The 19576-nt window shown below is 48.0% G+C and overlaps 1 protein-coding gene and 1 pseudogene across 2 annotated transcripts in view; one reads left to right on the top strand and one right to left on the bottom strand.

Annotated features, from left to right (window-relative positions):
• The window catches only part of AFAP1 (actin filament associated protein 1), a 169467-nt gene extending 151675 nt beyond the window's left edge, over window positions 1-17792 (bottom strand). Inside the window, exon 1 of one of the 2 annotated variants that reach the window (XM_039468405.2) lies at window positions 17585-17792. The gene's annotated coding sequence lies outside the window, so the exon portion shown is untranslated. Of the gene's footprint in view, window positions 1-13613; window positions 16683-17584 lie in introns of those variants that run through there. The other variant, XM_074395851.1, reaches the window with a different exon arrangement.
• LOC141583957 (uncharacterized) lies at window positions 15847-18082 on the top strand (annotated as a pseudogene).
• Window positions 18083-19576: the final 1494 nt, after the last annotated feature.

Below are 19576 nucleotides of genomic sequence, written 5' to 3'. Positions count from 1 at the left end.
ACTTGTCAAAAGCTATATATAGATTTTATATATATATATAAACACTACATATATACTTTTGTAGGCATACCTATCTATGAATATATATACACAAACACATTTAGTTATTTATTTATGCATGCCACTTTGCCTCCAAAGAAAATGCATTTTGAAATTAAAAGACTAGGCCAGGCGCGGTGGCTCATGCCTGTAATCCCAACACTTTGGGAGGCCAAGGCAGGCGGATCACGAGGTCAAGAGATCGAGACCATCCTGGCCAACATGGTGAAACCCCATCTCCACTAAAAATACAAGAAGTAGCCGGACGTGGTGGCTCACACCTGTAGTCCCAGCTACTCAGGAGGCTAAGGCGGAAGGATCACTTGAACCCGGGAGGTGGAGGTTGCAGTGAGCAGAGACTGCGCTACTGCGCTGCCTGGCAACAGAGCAAGACTCTGTATCAGAAAGAGAAAGACAGAAAGAAAAGAAAAGAAAAGGAAAGGAAAGAAGAAAAGAAAGAAAGAAATTAAAAGACTAAAAAAATGAGAGCAAAACATTTTTTAACCTATCTCTAAGACTGACAAAACCTCTGAGAACAAACTGTTGCCAAGGAAATAGAAACAGGTGCCCTTATACACTGACAGTGTGGTAGTAAAATGGTATGATCCGAATGGAAGGGAATCCAGAATTCCCTATCAAAATTTCACATGCGCAGAACCTGGGATCCCGCAATTCCAGTCTAGCAATGCATCCTATGAACACACTTATGCAAATATGCAAGAGTTATTTACAACGCAGCATTGATTATTCCAAAAGGTTGGGAACAGCCTAAATACCTACGAATGGGGAAGTGCTGGAGAACAGTGTTTATCTTATGCCAACATGTGTGTTTTTAAAAAGAAGACATATATAGACAGACTATCCCTGGAAGGAATTTTTTTAAAAAACTGGCAACCCTGTTTCCAGGGCAGTGATGCGAGCTGGACTTCCTTTTCACTCTCAAGGGCCTTCTGAATGCTGCTCCATCACTCATATTACATATCCAAAATGTAAGACTACAGTAAATATTTTCAGTGTAACTATGAAAAACTGGGGGAATAATAATACCTAACACACAGGACTGCTGTGAAATTGAAGGACAAGAAACATTAAGTGCTATCAGAGTTCAATGAAAAAAAAAAGACTCTTTCTAGCTTGGATGTCAGAGCAGGGATCATGAAAAGGAAATATTTCAAGTCTTGAAGGGATGAGAAGATTTATAAGAGGCAGAATTGTGGACGTGACGTCGCAAATGTGAAGAAGACGAAGAGATGAGAAAGTATCAATTCGAAGTGCAGCTCTCAGACTGGGCTTCAGAAAAGGGCTTAGGCGACAAGCTCGAGCGCAAGGTTGCTGACAGGAATAGAAAGACTGAAATCCAAACTTGCACACTACGCCCAGACCATAAGCCTTGAATGCCAAGCCAGGGAATCTGTCCTTAATCTTAACAATGAAAAAAATCACTGAGCAGGGTGCAGGGGCTCATGCCTGCAATGCCAGTGCTTTGGGAGGCTGAGGCAAGAGGATCGTTTGAGGACAGGAGTTTGAGACCACCCTGGACAACACAGCAAGATCCTGGCCCTACAAAAAATTTAAAAATTAGTTGGGCACGGTGGCACACCTGTAATCCCAGCTACTCAGGAGGCTAAGGGAGGAGGATCACTTGAGCCCAGGAATTTAAGATTACAGTGAGTTGTGATTGCACCACTGCATTCCAGCCTGAGCAACAGAGCAAGAGCATGTCAATAAAATAAAATAAAATCACTAAGAAACTTGTATAGACATAAAATGCTTAAAGCATAAAATTGGCCAGGTGTGGTGGCTCACGCCTGGAATCCCAGCACTTTGAGAGGCCAAGGCAGGTGGATCACCTGAGGTCAGGAGTTCAAGCAATATGATGAAACCCTGTCTCAAAAAAAAAAAAAAGCATAAAATCATACCATATATGATTTAATCCAGATATATAAGGTAAATCAGAGAGGGAAAAGAAAAATAAAGAAGCTATTATAAGAAGACAACACTCAACTAAGACATGAACAAATGCCCTGGGTTCACAGCACTCTCTTTACGTAAAGGAATGTACTACCACACGTACTTTCCTGGCATCACCAGCTTAAATACAGACTACAATATTCTGGAACCATCTCTCTATCAGTCAGCTCAGATGGCCATAATACCATAGGCAAATACCACACAAAATACCACAGGCTGTGTTTTAAACATTAGTTTATTTCTCACAGTTCTGGAGGCTGGAAGTCCAAGATCAAGGTGTCGGCCAACTCAGTTCCAGGAAAGGGCCTCTTCCTGGCTTGCAGACAGCCACCTCCCTTGTTTCCTCACACCAGGGCAGCAGGGACACTCTGGCTTCTCTTCTTCTAAGGGCACTAATCCCATTGGACCAGGGCCCATGCTCATGACCTCATCTAACCCTAATCAATTCCCAAAGGTTCCATCCCCAATACCTTCACACTGGGGGTTAGGGCTCCAGGAGAAGAATCTGGAGGAGACATAAACATTCAGTGTGTAACAATGTCTTCTCAATCATATTGGAAAAAAAAAAATGAAATGAGTAGGAGAAAAGCTACCTTATATACAAACAAGTCGATACTTTTTATATTTCTGCTAACACATTAAGGTCAATTTAAAATTTCTGTGAGAGATAAATGAAAGTCAGTCACACAGTATTTTAGGCCCACATTCAGCTTTCCTACAATCACGTTGTGGCAGAAAGAACACTGCTTTCTATTCCTGGTTTTGCCACCAAAAAAGCTGGCCCATTTCCCTATATTTCAGTTTCTCTCTAAAATCGCTGGGCCGACCTAGCAGATCTCTCCAGTCCCTTCCAATTCAGATTCCACAAATAACTCCACACCAGCAAAGGTTACACAAATAAAAGACACTGACGAGGTGGAAGAGCTAACACTAACACACAATGCCATGCACGGAAGACAAGATGGAGAGGGAACTGGATCGATCACGAACTGGCGGATGACGAGCCGGCTGTGGATTAAAACAGATTCCCCAGCAATGGGCAGAGAGGTAATGGCGCCTAGGTAGTATTGTTGAAGATTCCTATTTTCAGTTTTCAGGACAAATGACTCAATCATTAATATTCATTCTGATTAAATGTCAACGTGAAAACTTCTTCCAGGGGATACATACATCTAAAAAAATCCCAACATATCCAATTAGTCATTTGATATTTTTACTGACGAGAAAAATGAGAGACCGAATATACAGACGGACGATGTATTAAGACAAGACTCAGACCACACCCTGCAGCTGCCTGCCGAGGAGACCAACGCCTATCTACAATAAACAGCCAGGAAGCCAGCCAGACTAGTACATCAGACAGGAAGGCAGACTGCTCTCTCCACAACCCATGAAGCTAAATGACAACTCTGTCCCAGGGGGCCAGGACTTGACTCAAAACAAACAGCCACCCTAATTTCTGCCCGTTTCCCAGTTAGGACCATACAGAGAGAGCCAAATACACCCCTAACCAATCACATAGGACACCCCACTTCTGCAGAGCCTCCTCCAGCCCCACAACAGCCTCATCCTGAAGCTTCCCTGCTCCTCATCCGCCACTCACTTGCACATGAGTCTCTGCCACAAGCAAGTGACAGAGCCAACTCCCTTGCTGCAGCAGCTCTGAGAAAGTCGCCTCTGACTGTTCTCATATGGGGGGGTCTTCCTTTATTTCTCCCAAACAATAAGTCTTAAATGAGGAGCTTCTCTCTATCTGGCCAATCTATACCATTCAGAAGCCTAGCGTGGCAGACTCCAAGCCTGGAGAGACCATCACACCCCTCAGGCCATCCTTCCACAAACACGGCCTCCTTGAGTTCTTCAGTCACTCCCCACCAACCAGGGAAGGAACCACATGTTAAGGGAAGATTAAGGGCCTTGAAGTCCAACTTCTGGGTTCATTGAGTATTTCATCTTTCCACTTAAGAAATTATGCGAACTTGAACAATTTTCTTAACTTCTCTAAGCCTGCATCTTCATTGTTAATACTTGTACCTCCAAGATTTCATTAAATGGAACACCACATGTAAAATGCTGACGAATAATAGATGCCCAACAACTCTGAGTTCCTACTGCTGCCCCATTTTACCCAGAGGGAGAAGCACAAGATGTCTCAGAAAAAGCTTGTTGATCCTACACCTTAGCACTCTGTGTTCACACAAGGTACAGTGGTATCCAGACTTACAGGGGTCACCCAAATACAAGATATGTTTTGATTTTTTGACTTAGGTGCACATGACTTCTAATGCTCACAAACATTAATTTGTTTCTCACAGTTCTGGAAGCTGGAAGTCCAAGATCAAGGTGTCGGCCAACTCAGTTCCAGGAAAGGGCCTCTTCCTGGCTTGCAGACAGCCACCTCTCTTGTTTCCTCACACCAGGGCAGTGAGGGCTCTCTGGTTTCTCTTCTTCTAAGGGCACTAATCCCATCGGACCAGGGCCCATGCTCAGGGGGCCCATATAAATTGCATGATCTATCATGAAGAGGAGATTTTCCTATACTACCCCATGGTTCTACTTTAGCAGACTTAGATGTACCCTAATATCTCACTGTCTTAAGCCCTCTTCAGAATCAAAAATCAGACTTTACTCTGTAACACAGTTATCAGCAGTAAAAGTGGAAAAGGTACCTAGGAGTGAAAACGAACTTCTGCCCCACCCCACCCTACAAAAAACGGTTCAGGAGTGTTTGGGCTGGTTATGAGAACGCTGTTTGCACTCCCACAGACAAACGCCCGCCCTGGTGAGAAGCCGCACTGCTCAGCCTCCGGGGTAGAAAGCTCTCCACACCCTCTACCCAAGGAGAAGGGAAGCAAACGGGGTGGCCAGGCTCCAGGACGTGCGTTTCTGCATCCAAGTCACTTCCTCCTTTTCCACCACGTGGCCAAAGTCCTTGGCTGCTGGAGGGTCTCTTCCCTGGGATGAGTCAGCCCAGCCATCATGACCTTTTGTTCCTGCAAAATGACTCTCTTCCACCTCTACGTTTCAAGTAGCTAAGTCAAGATCAGGCCTTGGGGCAGGCTTGAAGAATCCCTGGTTTTGGTCCTCAAGAGGTCCTACCAGGGTTTGGGACAATTCCAAGACCTGTGTTCTTAAAGGGGAAAGAAACCTCACATACAGGGCTGCAGCAGAGCTTGGTTGAGCCGGTACTGGAGGCGAGGCTTGGGAGGTAGCCGTAATGTTTGGGTGTGCCGTCTGCCTAACAGCTACGAGCTCTGAAGCCAGCTGTGGGTTCAGACCTCAATTCCAACAGCACTGGCTGTGTGATGCTGAACAAGGTCCCCAGCCTATCTGTGGTTCAGTATCCTCACTGCAAAAGGGTCACAATAGTAGAGCTGCTCTAAAAATTAAGTGGATTTGCACATATAAGGCATTCAGAACAATGCCTAGCACATGGAGGATGTACTGAACAAAGCGACTGATAAATACGCTCACACAGGCCTGGCGTGGTGGCTCACGCCTGTAATCCCAAAACCTTGGGAGGCTGAGGTGGGAGGATCACTTGAACTCAGGAGTTTGAGACCAGTGTGGGCAGCAAAGCAATATTTCACCTCTAAAAATTTATTTATGATACATATATATATATATATATATATGTATATATATATATATATATACACACTCCTGTATTCACACTATATTTATAATATACATAATGGCTGGAATACAGACTTAAATCTTCACAATGATTACTTCTAGAGAAGGGGGAATGCAAATTTCAGCTTTTTACTGTACACATATATTCTTGTACCATCTGAAATATGTAAGCCAATGTGTATGTATAAATTTGCCCCAAACACATAGCAGAACAATGTAGTTTCGACTCAAAAATCTTCAAATCATGATGGAATTGTTCTGTGAAAGTAAAGCTATAGAGATGAAAAGTCTGCCTCCCATCTAAATGCTCTGTCATTTCGTATGACCTATAATACATAAACCAATGCAGACACCCCAACCTTTTCCTGACTGTCATGATCACAATTCTTCAGTCAGCTGTGCCCCCTTTACACACTAGATCACTGTGCCTGGGACGAAGCAGGTCTGTCAATAGTCCAAATTTCACTCATTCAGCAAGTCCCGATTGACTCCTCTGCTGGGCTGTTTCTCAAGTCATCTTTTTCTAAGCTCTTTCATTTAGCTCTACCCAACGTACCCTGGCTGGGTAAAATACTTTACCAGTTCTTTGGTTTGGTTTGGTTTTTTGAGAGGTAGTCTCACTCTGTCACCAGGCTGGAGTACAGTGGCACGATCTCGGCTCACAGCATGCAGCCTCTGCCTCCCGGGTTCAAGCGATTCTTCTGCCTCAGCCTCCTGAGTAGCTGGACTACAGGTGCACACCGCCATGCCTGGCTAATTTCTATATTTGTAGTAGAGATGGGGTTTCACCATATTGGCCAGGCTAGTCTCGAACTCCTGACCTTGTGATCTTCCCACCTCAGCCTCCCAAAGTGCTGGGATTACAGGCGTGAGCCACAGCTCCCAGCCTACTTTACCAGTTTTATTCCTGAATGAAACCTATTACTATCAAGAACGCCAATCAGTGCCATTTTGTTCACTGTACACTGCACACATACAAAGCTTTTCATACTCGTTCCACCCGTCTGCCCTCCTGCCAAGGGCCATAGTGGTCCCCATCTTACATGAGAGGCTCAGAGAAAAAATGACTTCTCCGCCGGGCGCAGTGGCTCAAGCCTGTAATCCCAGCACTTTGGGAGGCCGAGGCGGGTGGATCACAAGGTCAAGAGATCGAGACCATCCTGGTCAACATGGTGAAACCCCGTCTCTACTAAAAAATACAAAAAAAATTAGCTGGGCATGGTGGTGCGTGCCTATAATCCCAGCTACTCAGGAGGCTGAGGCAGGAGAATTGCCTGAACCCAGGAGGCGGAGGTTGCGGTGAGCCGAGATCGTGCCATTGCACTCCAGCCTGGGTAACAAGAGCGAAACTCCGTCTCAAAAAAAAAAAAAAAAAAAAAAAAATGACTTCTCCAAGATTCTGCAGTTCACAATCAGTGGCAGCGCCAGCATGCCCAGCCAGGTCTGGCCAAGGCCTGTGTTTCAGCCACAGCACCTGGTGCTGCCCCTAAGGCTCAGTGGGCAAGTAGCAGATCACTCCCTTCGCAGAGGCTTCAGAAACGCCTTCCAACATGGCACAAAGGCCAGTTAGCTCTCGGGAGAGGAGGCAGGGGCAGGACTCGGCACACAGCTCTGCTAGGTTTCTCATGCAGGGCACAGACTCGCTTTGCAGGCGAGATGTCTCCTGCACCCTGTACAACAGCTTTCTTTGTCATCTCCATATAAAAGCGCAACTGAGTTTCTCAGGAGCAGGCAGTGATCACTGCCCTGTGCCACACCTGACTGATGTCCAAACAGGTGGACACACAGGCTCTTCTCTTACGGCCCAGGCTGCCCCCATCCGCTACGCATCAGAAACTACACACAGGATTTGCGGAACATTAACGACACGGGGGTGGCTGCTTTTCTTCTGTTGAAAACTTACCGCACTGCACTAAAAAGCAAAGAGAATTCAGGAAAAGCTGAACATTTGAGCTAGATGGTTGTAATCTCCAACTGCTGAGAAGGCCTCAGCTGTTCAGCTCCAATGTGGAAATCCAACTCCTCCCTCACAGTCCAACTCAAAAACGCCTCCTCTGCGGTGCCTGCCCCCTTCCTCCCTTTCAGAAGCACATGCTCCCTCTGCAGTCCCAGAACATTCTCTCCGCACCTCTGGAGCCACACTGTCCCAGCCTACAGTCAGCTCAATGCACAGCTGCCTCTGCCTGTGTGTACCTGCAAGCCCCACCTGGGCTGGAACGCTGCCTTCTCCTCCTCCTCCACAGAGGCGGCACTTGAGAACTACTGAACTAGGGAGGGAGTGGATGAGGAAGATCAGCCAAGGGCTACAGGGAGCGGCCTGCAGCTCACAGCAGGAACGGCCCCTGCCCTGCCAATCCGGAGGTGCTGGCTCTGTTCTCAGCAGGGCTGCCAAAAGCTCCGTTATAATAGCTCTTGGGCACAACGGTCAACTTGGTGTCGGGACCTAGACACACCAAAAATCGTAACAAATAAAGAGGCCATGGAGGCAGCATACTGGTTAAAGGAGTCAGAGGCTTCGGAGTCAGAGCTTGAATTCCACTTATTACGTGACCTTGAACAAGTTACTCAATGTGTCAATCTCATTTTGTCACCAGCAAAATGAGAACACTATCTGCCACACAGTGTTGCTGGGAAATTAAGAGAGGTGACAGAACCAAAGTGCGTGGCACTAACTCTTACTGGTTTATTATAAAGAACAAAACACAGGAACAGCCACATGCAAGAGACACACAGGGGCAGGGAGTTCAGCGCTCCCAAGCTCTCCCTGGGAGCACCACCTCCCCAGCACCTAATGAGTTCACCAATCCAGAAGCTCTCCAAACCCAACATTCAGAAGGTTTTATGGAGTTTTCATAACACAGACCTAACTGATTAAATCATTGGCCACTGGTAACTAACTCAATCTCCAGCCCATCTCCCCTCCCCAGAGGAAGTAGGGGCGGGGCTGATATGTCCAACTCTTTAATCATGCCTCGGTCTTTCTGACAACAAGCCCTAATCCTGAACCTGTCTAGGGACCTGAAGCCACCTGTCATCTCATTATCATACAAAAGACACTCCTATCACTCCGGAGATTCCAAAAGACTTGGAAGCTCTTGTGCCAGGAACTGAAACCTAAGACCAAATATCTGAACCAGTGATGCTCCTATGACTCAGGAAATACAAGGGCTTTAGGAGCTCCGGGCCAATCCCAGGATGAATACTAAAGATACACACTATTACACTATGTGTCACACTATCACAGTACATTCTGCCTCTGTTGCACAGGCTGGAGTGCAGTGGTGCAATCTCAGCTCACTGCAACGCGCACCTCCAAGGTTCAAGTATTCTTGTGCCTCACCCTCATCAGTAGCTGGGACTAGAGGTGTATGACACTACAACCGACTACATTTTGTATTTTTTAGTAGAGATGGAGTTTCACTGTGTTGGCGAGGCTGGCCTCCAACTCCTGGCCTCAAGTGATGTGCCTGCCTTGCGTCCCAAAATTCTGGGATGAGTCATGGAGCTACCGAGCCTGGCCTCACTATCACAATAATTATATTCAGAGGAGTGGGGAGGAAAATGTGGGCAGAAGAAGGAGGGGGTAGGCTAACTGACCTCCACAGTAGGACATCTCCGTCTCTCACATAAACTATCTAGAAGAAAGGACTAAAGCATCAAAGCGGTAACCTCCAAGAAGCAGGAATGAGGGTAGAGAAGGGGAAGGGAGGGGATTGCTGGCTTTTGTTCTAAGCCTTGCTAATTTCTGACTCTTAGAACTGTGTGCCTGTACAACCTCACTAAAAAGAAATATTTAATTTTTAGACAAAATCTGATAGTTGGCGAACAAGAATATCATATTAAGTGGTGTGTTCTTTTATTTTTTTAAGAGAGGGGGTCTTGCTCTGTTGCCCAGGCTGCAGTGCAGTGTTGCAATTCTAGCTCACTGCAGCCTCAAATTCTTGGGATCAGGTGATGAACCGCCAGAGCAGCTAGACCCACAGGCGTGCACCACCGCGCCCAGGTTTTGTTTTTGATTTTGGTAGAGGTGGAGGTCTCGCTATGTTGCCCAGGCTGGTCTTGAACCCCTGACCTCAGTGGATACTACTGTTTCAGCCTCCCTAAGTGCTGATTGCATGTATGAGACACCACACCAGGCCTAGGTGGTGTGTTCTAAAACCTTTTGGAATCCAACCACTCTGAAAATGTATGGAGAGCTGTAAATCACCTCCCCATAAACACACATGAATGCATACACACACAAAATTTCTGCACAGGATTTTGGGGAGTTCATAAATTTCTGAAAGCTAGATTGAAAACCTTAAGATTGGTCGGGTGTGGTGGCTCACACCTGTAATCCAAGCACTTTGGAGGCCAAGGCGGGCGGATCACCTGAGGTCGGGAGTTCAAGACCAGCCTGACCAACATGGTGAAACCTCATCTTAAAAAAAAAAAAGAAAACCTTAAGATTGCAGACTCTGGTTTCTTAAAGGAAATGTATTTCAAGACAGAGCTTGTCATTTACTGCACAAGAAAAAAAATTCATAAAAAAAATCAGAGGCCGGGCGCGGTGGCTCACGCCCGTAATCCCAGCACTTTGGGAGGCCGAGGCAGGTGGATCACGAGGTCAAGAGATCGAGACCATCCTGGTCAACATGGTGAAACCCCGTCTCTACTAAAAATACAAAAAATTAGCTGGGCATGGTGGCAGGTGCCTGTAATCCTAGCTACTCAGGAGGCTAAGGCAGGAGAATTGCCTGAACCCGGGAGGCGGAGGTTGCGGTGAGCCGAGATCTCGCGCCATTGCACTCCAGCCTGGGTAACAAGAGCGAAACTTTGTCTCAAAAAAAAAAAAAAAAGCAAAGAAAAGAAAAATCAGAAACACTCACATGCTAAAATGAGGCCCTCCTTGGTTGTGAACTACTTGGTGACCACCAGCAGTTGTCTTCTTGACCACGGGATGCACCTAATTCCTAACTATTAATAAAGGTACACACATTGTGTATTGGGCTTTCTGCTTCAGCCTCAAAATAATCAGAATCTCTAAAACTCAGGAATGTGAATCACTGTTGGGTTGATTCAGCTGTTTCCATTCTAGAAATGGACATGGAATCACGTACTTTTCAACCCATGAAGAGTCCTTTGTGTAGAACTTGAAAAGGCAAGGTCCCAAATTCCCAATATGGGTGTTTCTTCCAGTAGGGGAATTACTCTAATGACTTCTTAGCAAAACTTATGTAATCAGAGCAGGCCATCTAAATACTCCAAAACACAAAGTTTAGCTCCGTTTCTGATGGACCTGTCTCCATTGCTATAAACCTCACCAACGGCCTCACATCAAGTCAGCGGAATGGATTTTTTCATTTAAGAGGTATCTTCATGGCTAGGCATGGTGGCTGATGCCTGTAATCCCAACCCTTTAGGAAGCTGAGGAGGGCAGATCACAAGGTCAGGAGTTCAAGATCAGCCTGGCCAACATAGTGAAACTCCATCTCTACTAAAAATACAAAAATCAGTTGCACATGGTGGCGCGCACCTGTAATCCCAGCTCAGGTTGAGGCAGGAGAATCGCTTGAACCCAGGAGGCAGAGGCTGTGGTAAGCTGAGATGGTGCCACTGCACTCCAGCCTGGGCAACAGAGCAAGACTCCATCTCAAAAAAAAAAAAAAAAGAAAAAAAAAAAAGAGATCTCCATATTCCTGTCAATTTGCAAAAAAATGTGGTATCTGTTAACCAGAGGCGATAAAAACCACTTCCCAGGCTTCTATAGTAAGTGGATGGGTAACTGTGGGAAGAGATCCTAACCCCTGAAACCTGTGACTATACCACATGGCCTGGCAAAAAGGGCTTTGCCACAGGCCTAGAAGAGCATCCTGGGTTTTCCAGGGGGCTCCAATCCCATCCCATGAGCCTTTAAGAGCACAGACCTTATTCTGAGTGGAGGAAGACAACAGCGCACAGGGAAAAAGGGAGGGCCCAAGCTAGTCCTGGGCTGAGCGGACCACACGCAAGGACCACAGAGAGGCCCAGGAGCAGAGACAGCCCCGCTCCCCGACGACCGGCAAGGGAACAGGCTCCTCAGTCCTGCAACCACAAGGAACTAGATTTGGCCAAAAGCGCTTGGAAACAATTCTCCAGCGAGGAATGCAGCCCAGCCCACATGGTGATTTTTGCCCAGTGACACCCACGCCAGACTTCTAACCCACAGAACTGTGAGATGACACATTTGGATTATTTTAAGCCACTAAATTTGTGGAAATGTGTTAAAGCAGCAATAGAAATGAATACAGTGATTTACGTGGAAACCCCAAACAGAGTGTCTGGCACAGTGTTGACACCTGACAAGTGTTTCCTGATTTCCTTACATCCAAAGGCAGGGCTGGCCACATTCCATCCAAAACAACAGATGATAGACTCGTTCTGACAAAACAGATTTGGTAGATTATAAATGGCCCAGAACACCTATAAATTTTAGGTTTCAGGTAAATTATTGCCTTTCCTTTAACTTAGAAACCTACCAATGCTCGTCTTACTGATAAACTCCAGGTACCATGCAGGAGACTAGACACCAGACCAAGCCAGCTGCAGAAGCCCCAAGGAACCCTTCCCAGCCCTCACTCCGCTGCACTGAAATGATGTCCAGGTCACTTCCTCCCACTAGACCAAGAACTCCAGCTTTCCAGGTGTAAGTCACGAGTCCCACCTCTGCCTCTCTGCTTCTACAATGGTGCTTCTGCATTTCACAGAAAATCTGTATCAGTGTGTGTCAACACTACATATGACAGTATAACTTAATATCTGCACATGAAACATAAATTCTTTGAGGACAAGGGCCAGGTTTATTAGCCTTTGTACTGCCATCGACACTGTCTGGGACATCAGAGGCATGCAATAGAAGCTGGTGAAGAGAAAGAAAATGCAGAGGAGAGGAAGGACAGCAGGCCCCTGACACCGCATACACAGCTTCTGAGGTGGCGGGAGGGGAGGCAGGTGCAGAGCAAGGTGCTGGAGTGGGGTTCACTGTGATGCCTGCTGCTGGATTTCAAAGGTTAAAGATGATGCTTTGCTGCCCTTGACCTCTGACTGCCCTTTAGCTTTCCCAACCTCAAGACAGGGCACTGAGAAACTGAAATGTCAAGAAATGATGCTTCATTAAAGCATGGGAATGTTATTTACATGAGAAATAACACTCATGACTTCATTTTTTACATGGGAATGTAAATAATTGAAGAGATTGTTAAAGACTAAATCACATACATTCAATAACTGTGTAAAATATTAATGATCACTGAAACACAAATTTGATGTTCCCCAATGCTAAATATAAAACAGTACTAGCCAATTAAAGACAGAAGACAACCCTAATGAAGCTGCCCGGCACACACATGAAGACTTCTCTACATTAAACATTTGGGACTTCAAAGGAAAACCCAGATTCATTCAATTCTTAAGGAGGCAATTTTTAAAAATCTTTGCCAATACAATGTTTTATTTAAAATTTATGAAATTCCACTACATTCATGATTTCATTTGATCCTCAAAACAATCTCCTGAAGTAGGCAGAACAGGTATTACTAACAACTAACCCCATTTTACAGGTAAAGGAACTAAGTTCAGAAAAGTACTTGGACTTAACAAAAGCCTTAACAGGGCCACATATCAAAGTCAAGTCCTCTGCTCAAAAGAACTAGAGTAAGTTATTTTTTACCTGTTATTCATACTTATATCTTGTCAGTATCCAAAAATGTCTTGAGGTAGCCTGCAATAATAAGACACCTATCCAATAAAAACAGTAAAATGAAAAACAAAGAAAAACAAAAAAACAGCAGGTGACATGGGAGACAGGGGAAGGAAGATACCAAAGACTTCGACTTCTAATCTAAGAAAACTTTATCTCCGACCTTCCTGTTCCAGGCAAATAATATAAAGGCAACAAGAGGGTTGACAGACTCCTAATCTAACAAAAGAGAAGGATGGTCAGTTCTTACCTAAAACACTCCACACAGCCACAGCAAATCTCTAGGACAGCATACCAATGACATCAAAGTAAGGAGTATACTTCAGTGAAAGAATGAATTACATTCTCTGTTTGGGACCCCAGGCCAGGGCTCGGGACGACAAATCTGAAATGTAGAGTTCAAAATATAGCCTCTGTCTTCTCCAAGCAGCATTAACTAGTTAGTTTTATTAAAACATTAATAGAATCTAGAAAGCCATAAAGAAGATCTGGTCGAGTTTTGAAGCCCTCTCCTAAAATCAGATTCCCTAAAAGAACAAAGTACTTTACATATGTTTATATGTTATATGAAGCATCTAACAAAGAACTTTTTCTAAATTAAGATAAGAATGCAAATCAAAATAAAGGAAAATCCTACTGAGTTCAGCAAAAATTGTAATTCAGTAGCTCACGACTTGACCAAATGGCTATTTTTAATCCCTATAATCATCCAAATAACTAGGAATAGCAGAGAAAATTGTCTCCTTTCTACAGAGAAATGTGGCTTTAAGAAACTCGAGCACATCGAATTCCCACCTTACCAAACAGATCAATTGGAAAGGGACTTAATATTTTATTTTTAGATTATTTATTTACCTTTCTATGTTTTACAGAAAGGGGCTCACTTCATCACCCAAGCTGGAGTGCCGTGGCATGATCATAGCTCACTGCAGCCTTTAACTCCTGGGCTCAAGTGATCCTCCCACCTCAGCCTCTCAAAGTGCTGGCATTACAGGTATAAGCCACAGCACCCAGTCTTGCTATTTTAAAGAACTAGTTACCATACTCCTTAGAATTAGAGCATCTTTATAGGTCACTCAACATGTGATGCAGTTTTTTACACGTGGTAATTTTTTTTTTCTTTTTCTTCCTTTTTTTTTTTTTTTGAGAGAGAGTCTCTGTTGCCCAGGCTGGAGTGCAGTAGCGTGATCTCTGCTCACTGTAACCTCTGCCTCCCGGGTTCAAGCAATTCTCCTGCCTCAGCCTCCCGAGTTGCAGGGATTACAGGCACGTGCAACCATGCCCAGCTAATCTTCTGTATTTTTACTAGATGTGGGCTTTCACCATGTTAGCCAGGATGGTCTCCATCTCCTGGACCTCGTGATCTGCCTGCCTCGGACTCCCAAAGTGCTAGAATTACAGGCGTGAGCCACCACACCCGACCACAAGTAGTGATTTTAAACTACGCTTCAACCTATTGCACAAAACCAAGTACATCTACTCAAGGCACTTTCAAAATTCCATTTACTTCCATTTTACTCTTCAAAATAAAATGTTAAAGAGATTGGAACATACTTCACATGACACTTAAAAGATCAACAAAATGCTCCTGGAAAAAAGATCTCCCCTCAGCAACTCCATTAATGAGAAAAAAAAAAAAAAAAAAAAGAATTGCATATAGGGAAAAAGCTGCACATAAAACACAATTATGAAAAATACACAGGACATTACCAACAAGTTGCTTAACTCTGAGATAAAGTATATACTCCTGTAACTAAACTTGTTTAAAAGGAAAAAAGAAAAGGAAGTTCCACTTTAGAATCCACATTTTCAAAGGTCTCCATGATTTAAACTACTGCTGTTAAGAGAATTTTTCTCTGCTGTATTTGCTTGAAATAATTAAAGGTATAGGGCAGAAAAGACTCTTAGAAATTATGTAGTTTAAGATCCTCAAAGGTGAGAAAACTGAAGCCCAGAAGGAGTGGCCTTCCGGGAAAATTCCAGAGGCAGACGCGGACACAGTTTTGTTTTGGTTTTTTTTTGTTTGTTTGTTTGTTTTTGTTTTTTTTTTGTTTGGTTTTTTTTTTTTGAGACGGAGTCTCCTTCTATCACCCAGCTGGAGTGCAGTGGCGCCATCTCAACTCAATGCAACCTCCGCCTCCTGGGTTCAAGTGATTCTCGTGCCTCAGTCTCCTTAGTAGCTAGGATTACAGGCACGTGCCACCACGCCCGGCTAATTTTTGTATTTTTGGTAGAGGTGGGATTTCACCATGTTGACCAGGCTGGTCTCGATCTCCTGACCTCAAGTGATCTGCCCACCTCGACCTCCCAAAGTGCTGGGATTACAGGCTGAGCCACTGCTCCCAGCAGACCCGCTTAAGTTTTATTCAAGTACTCTGCACTATGCAACAAACGCTAGGACGTAATCGAAAAAAAAATTAATCTAAAAACCCTCTGGAGAGTCAGAGAATTGCAGATTTAAAATAGCATGAATACTTAGATTCATGGTATTGAAAAAGGACCTCTCATTTACCCGCACGCAAGCGGTGCCTGCCCACATCTATCAGAGCATTTTTCAAGCTGTGCTACAGTTAACCATGTACTGCCCAAACCCCATCTGCCCTTGCAGATCATAAGCTCTTCAAGAACAGCACTTCAGGAGAACAAGCAAAGCTTCAGAGAAAAGGGGGCCACCTAACAGAGACCACAGCAATGGGGCGGCAGGAGCTGACGACTGGAGAGGCGGGGTAGAGCGGGGGCCTGGGACAGCGGAGGGCGGAGAAGGCAAAGGATGAAGGGCTCGCTTGACAGCTAGAGGGCTTGAAGCCGCAGCTGCGGTGACGGGCTCAGCTTTGTCTCATCTGCCTGTTCCTTACACACCATCTCTTGTTCAGAGAGAACTTCAGGTTGGGGTATTCGTGCTCCCTGAGCCTTCTGCTGTTTGTCTCTGGGACCTTTAACACTCTTAAAAGGGGAAAACTGTCCAATTCGATTTTCCTTCCTGGGACATAACAGGTTTTTCAAAAGTTTGATCAAAGCATACACTGAGTGATTCCTCTTCTTCGGTGTCTGCGAAACACAGCGTCTGAGGGGCAGCATCAGGTCTTTCCATCAGGCTGGGATCGGAGTCTCCCCACCCACGGACCTCACCCCAGCTCTCCCCTCATAAATCTGACCTCTAACTGTAACTGCCTTGGCCTCATTCCGTGGGTGTGGATGCTCCTGCTTCAAACGCATTTTCCAGCCCGCCAAATTCTTGGGAGAGTTTCTCCAGCTACAAAGTTCAATCTGGCTTTCCAGATTTTTTTTTTTTTTTCCTTCCCATTCCTAACGGAAGAAATCAAGAAACGCCGGGCAGAAGGGCTCTGCTCCCTCCAATCAGAGCCCAGCCGCGGGCCAGAGCAGGAAGCGCGGCGGTGGGACGCGCGGTGACAGCCCGGCGCCCCCGGGACCCCCCCCCACCCCCGCCACCCCCCGCCAGGGCAGAGGGCGGTGCGGCCACTGCGTGACAGCCCCGGGCCCGCGCCCCCGCTTCCACCCGCCGGGCAAGTGAGAGGATAAATCACGGCGTGGGGGCAGCACGCCCCCAGCAGCGGCACCCCCCACGCACGGACCCCCAGCACACGCGCGCCCCAGGCGGGGTCGCCCCAAACGAGCCACGGGGCGGCGCGATCTCCACTCGCAGGGCGGCCAGGAGCAACGCGCGCGGGTCCACGCAGCGTCCCCATAGGTGACAAAACGCTCAGGAAGCCGTCGTGGGGGCCGGGAAAGAGCTCCCACGCAGAGTCACGGACCCCCACCTCCGAGGGTCCGCGCGGTCCCCTCAGCGACGCGGGCGAAGCAGCCACGCCGTGGGGGCGCGCGGGGCGGGCCGCGGAGCCTCCCACTCGCGGTGACCCGGGCCCCGCCCCACGAGTGGGCTCCTCGCAGGGTCTCCTCCGCGGCACACGGGGACCAGCTACCCCGCGGGGGACCGGGCAGGAGCGCGCGCCCGGGTCCATGCAGTCCCCTCCGCGGCAGTCGCGGGGAGCAGCGGGGACGGGCCCCCACCCGCCGGGCCCACGCGGCGTCGCAGCAGGCGCGGAGCCCCCGGTGCCACCCGAGGCCGAGACAAAGCCAGGGCGCACGGACCCCGGACCCGGACCCCGGACCCCGCGGAGCCCCGCTCGGAGCCGCCACGCCACGCCCGGGACAGAGACCCCCGCCCGGCCCGAGACCCCGCCGCCCGCTGCACGGTCTCACCTCAGGCCGCCGCCTCGCAGCGCTCGCTCCTCGCCGCCGCGCCTGGGCTGAATGGAGCGCGGCGGAGCAGCCGACAGAGCCGCAGCCGCCTCAACAATGGAGCCCCGGGGCGGGGCCGCAGCCTCAGCCTCAGCCCGTGTCCCTCGCTCGGGCTCCGGATCCGCTCGCGGAGCCGCTGCCGGCGCGAGCTTGCGGCCGGTACCGACACCGCGCAGGCGCACACAGCCCCGCCCGCCGTCTGCCGCCCCGCCCCCAGCGGAGCCGCGCCCAGGGCCCGCCCCCCAGCCAATAGGGAGCGGGCTGCCCGGAGAGGGCGGGGCCTGGGGAAACAAAGGAAGGCTGGGCGGGGCGGCGCTGGGGCTGGGCTTGCGGGGTCCCGCGGGAGGGAGGGACCCAGAGCTAGCCAGATCCTCGCCTCCTAGAAGGCCCAGCTCATCGTCCACTTGGTGTTGGCTCAGCAGGACGCGCTCATCTCAAGCCCAGAGCTCCGGCTTTTAGGGCAGAGAGCAAGAGTCAGGCTTGCTTTACAGAAAGGGAAACTGAGGCCCAAAGAACAGGACTGCCTGCCGCCCGAAGTCACGTAGTCCCATCCACTGTGCATCTTTTAGTCGTTCCACAAACATTTGGAAGCCTTAGGAGTGAAGTAGGACCCGGGAGTGGTGGCTTACGCTTGTAATCCCGGCACTTTCGGAGGCCAAGGCAGGTGGATCACTTGAGGTCAGGAGTTCGAGACCAGCCTGGCCAAGATGGTGAAACCCCGTCTTTACTAAAAATACTAAAACTTAGCCGAGCGTGGTGGTGCGTGCCTGTAGACCCAGCTACTCGCTACTCGGGAGGCTGACGCAGGAGAATCGCTGGAACCCGGGAGGCAGAGATTGCAGTGAGCCGAGATCAGGCCACTGCATGCACTCCAGCCTGGGTGACAGAGTGAGACTCTGTCTCCAGAAAAAAAGGAGTGACATAGAACCAAACTGGGGCCCTCCCTGAGGGAACTCAGCCAAGGAGGATCTGAGATGTCTGTGTGTGTCTCTTTAACGCCTAATAAAGGCGGCAGGAGCCAGGGCTAATCACTTCCCTTTCCTGCCTCACAGCTTTTGTGTGTTTGCTCTTCCTCACCTGAATTGCCAAGTACCAATGGTATTCATTTGTTTATAGAAATGGGGTCTCCCTATGTTGCCTAGGCTAGTCTCAAACTCCTGGCCTCAAGCTATCCTCTTGCCTCAGCCTCCCAAAGTGCTGAGATTACAGGCAGGAACCACTGTCCCGAGCCCTGATCATCTTTAAAATCTCTTTCCTCATCTTATTTGAGCTTCCTGCATCATGTGACCCCACATACTCAGTTTTTCTCTCCCTCCATAGCTGCTCCTCTGCGGATCTCAGGGACCCATCCCCTTCTCTCCCCAACCTGTACATGCCTTGGCTCAGGCCAAATGCCCTTCTATTTGCAATGGGCACTGCTACAGGAAATCTCATACCCTTCTGGGCGTCACGAACCATCCCCATGCTCTGCTGTCTGCCAGAGATGTCCATCCGGGTCAGATGCCCAGCCCTGACCGCTCCCAAAGCCCCAGTTGGACACCAGGAGGCATCTCAAATTTTCTGCGCGTCAAAACAGAGTGCTTTATCAGCACCCCACCCTGCTCATCCACATTCTTGCAACTCTAAGTAAACAGCCCCTTCATTCACCCAGCTGCTCAGGTGAAAATCTCAAATCCTCCTCCAGTCCTTCTTCCCACACCCCTCACTCCTAGCGCTAGCTGAGGTGCTGTCCGAGTGGCTGCCTCCCACTCAGCATGACGTGTGACCCCTTGCCCATGAAGTGTGACCTTTTTTCCCAGGCGGTGGCTCAGGCTGTAATCCGAGACTTTGGGAGGCTGAGGCGGACAGATTGCTCCAGGCCAGCAGTCTGAGACGAGCCTGACCAGTACGGCGAAACTAAAATACAAGTAGCTGGGCATGGTGGCGTGCGCCTGTAATCCCAGCCACCCAGGA

Source organism: Saimiri boliviensis, chromosome 3, assembly GCF_048565385.1.
Source record: "Saimiri boliviensis isolate mSaiBol1 chromosome 3, mSaiBol1.pri, whole genome shotgun sequence".
Taxonomy (NCBI): domain Eukaryota; kingdom Metazoa; phylum Chordata; class Mammalia; order Primates; family Cebidae; genus Saimiri; species Saimiri boliviensis.
The sequence above is the reverse complement of the archived record's forward strand: the minus strand, read 5'-3'. Positions and strand labels throughout refer to the sequence as shown.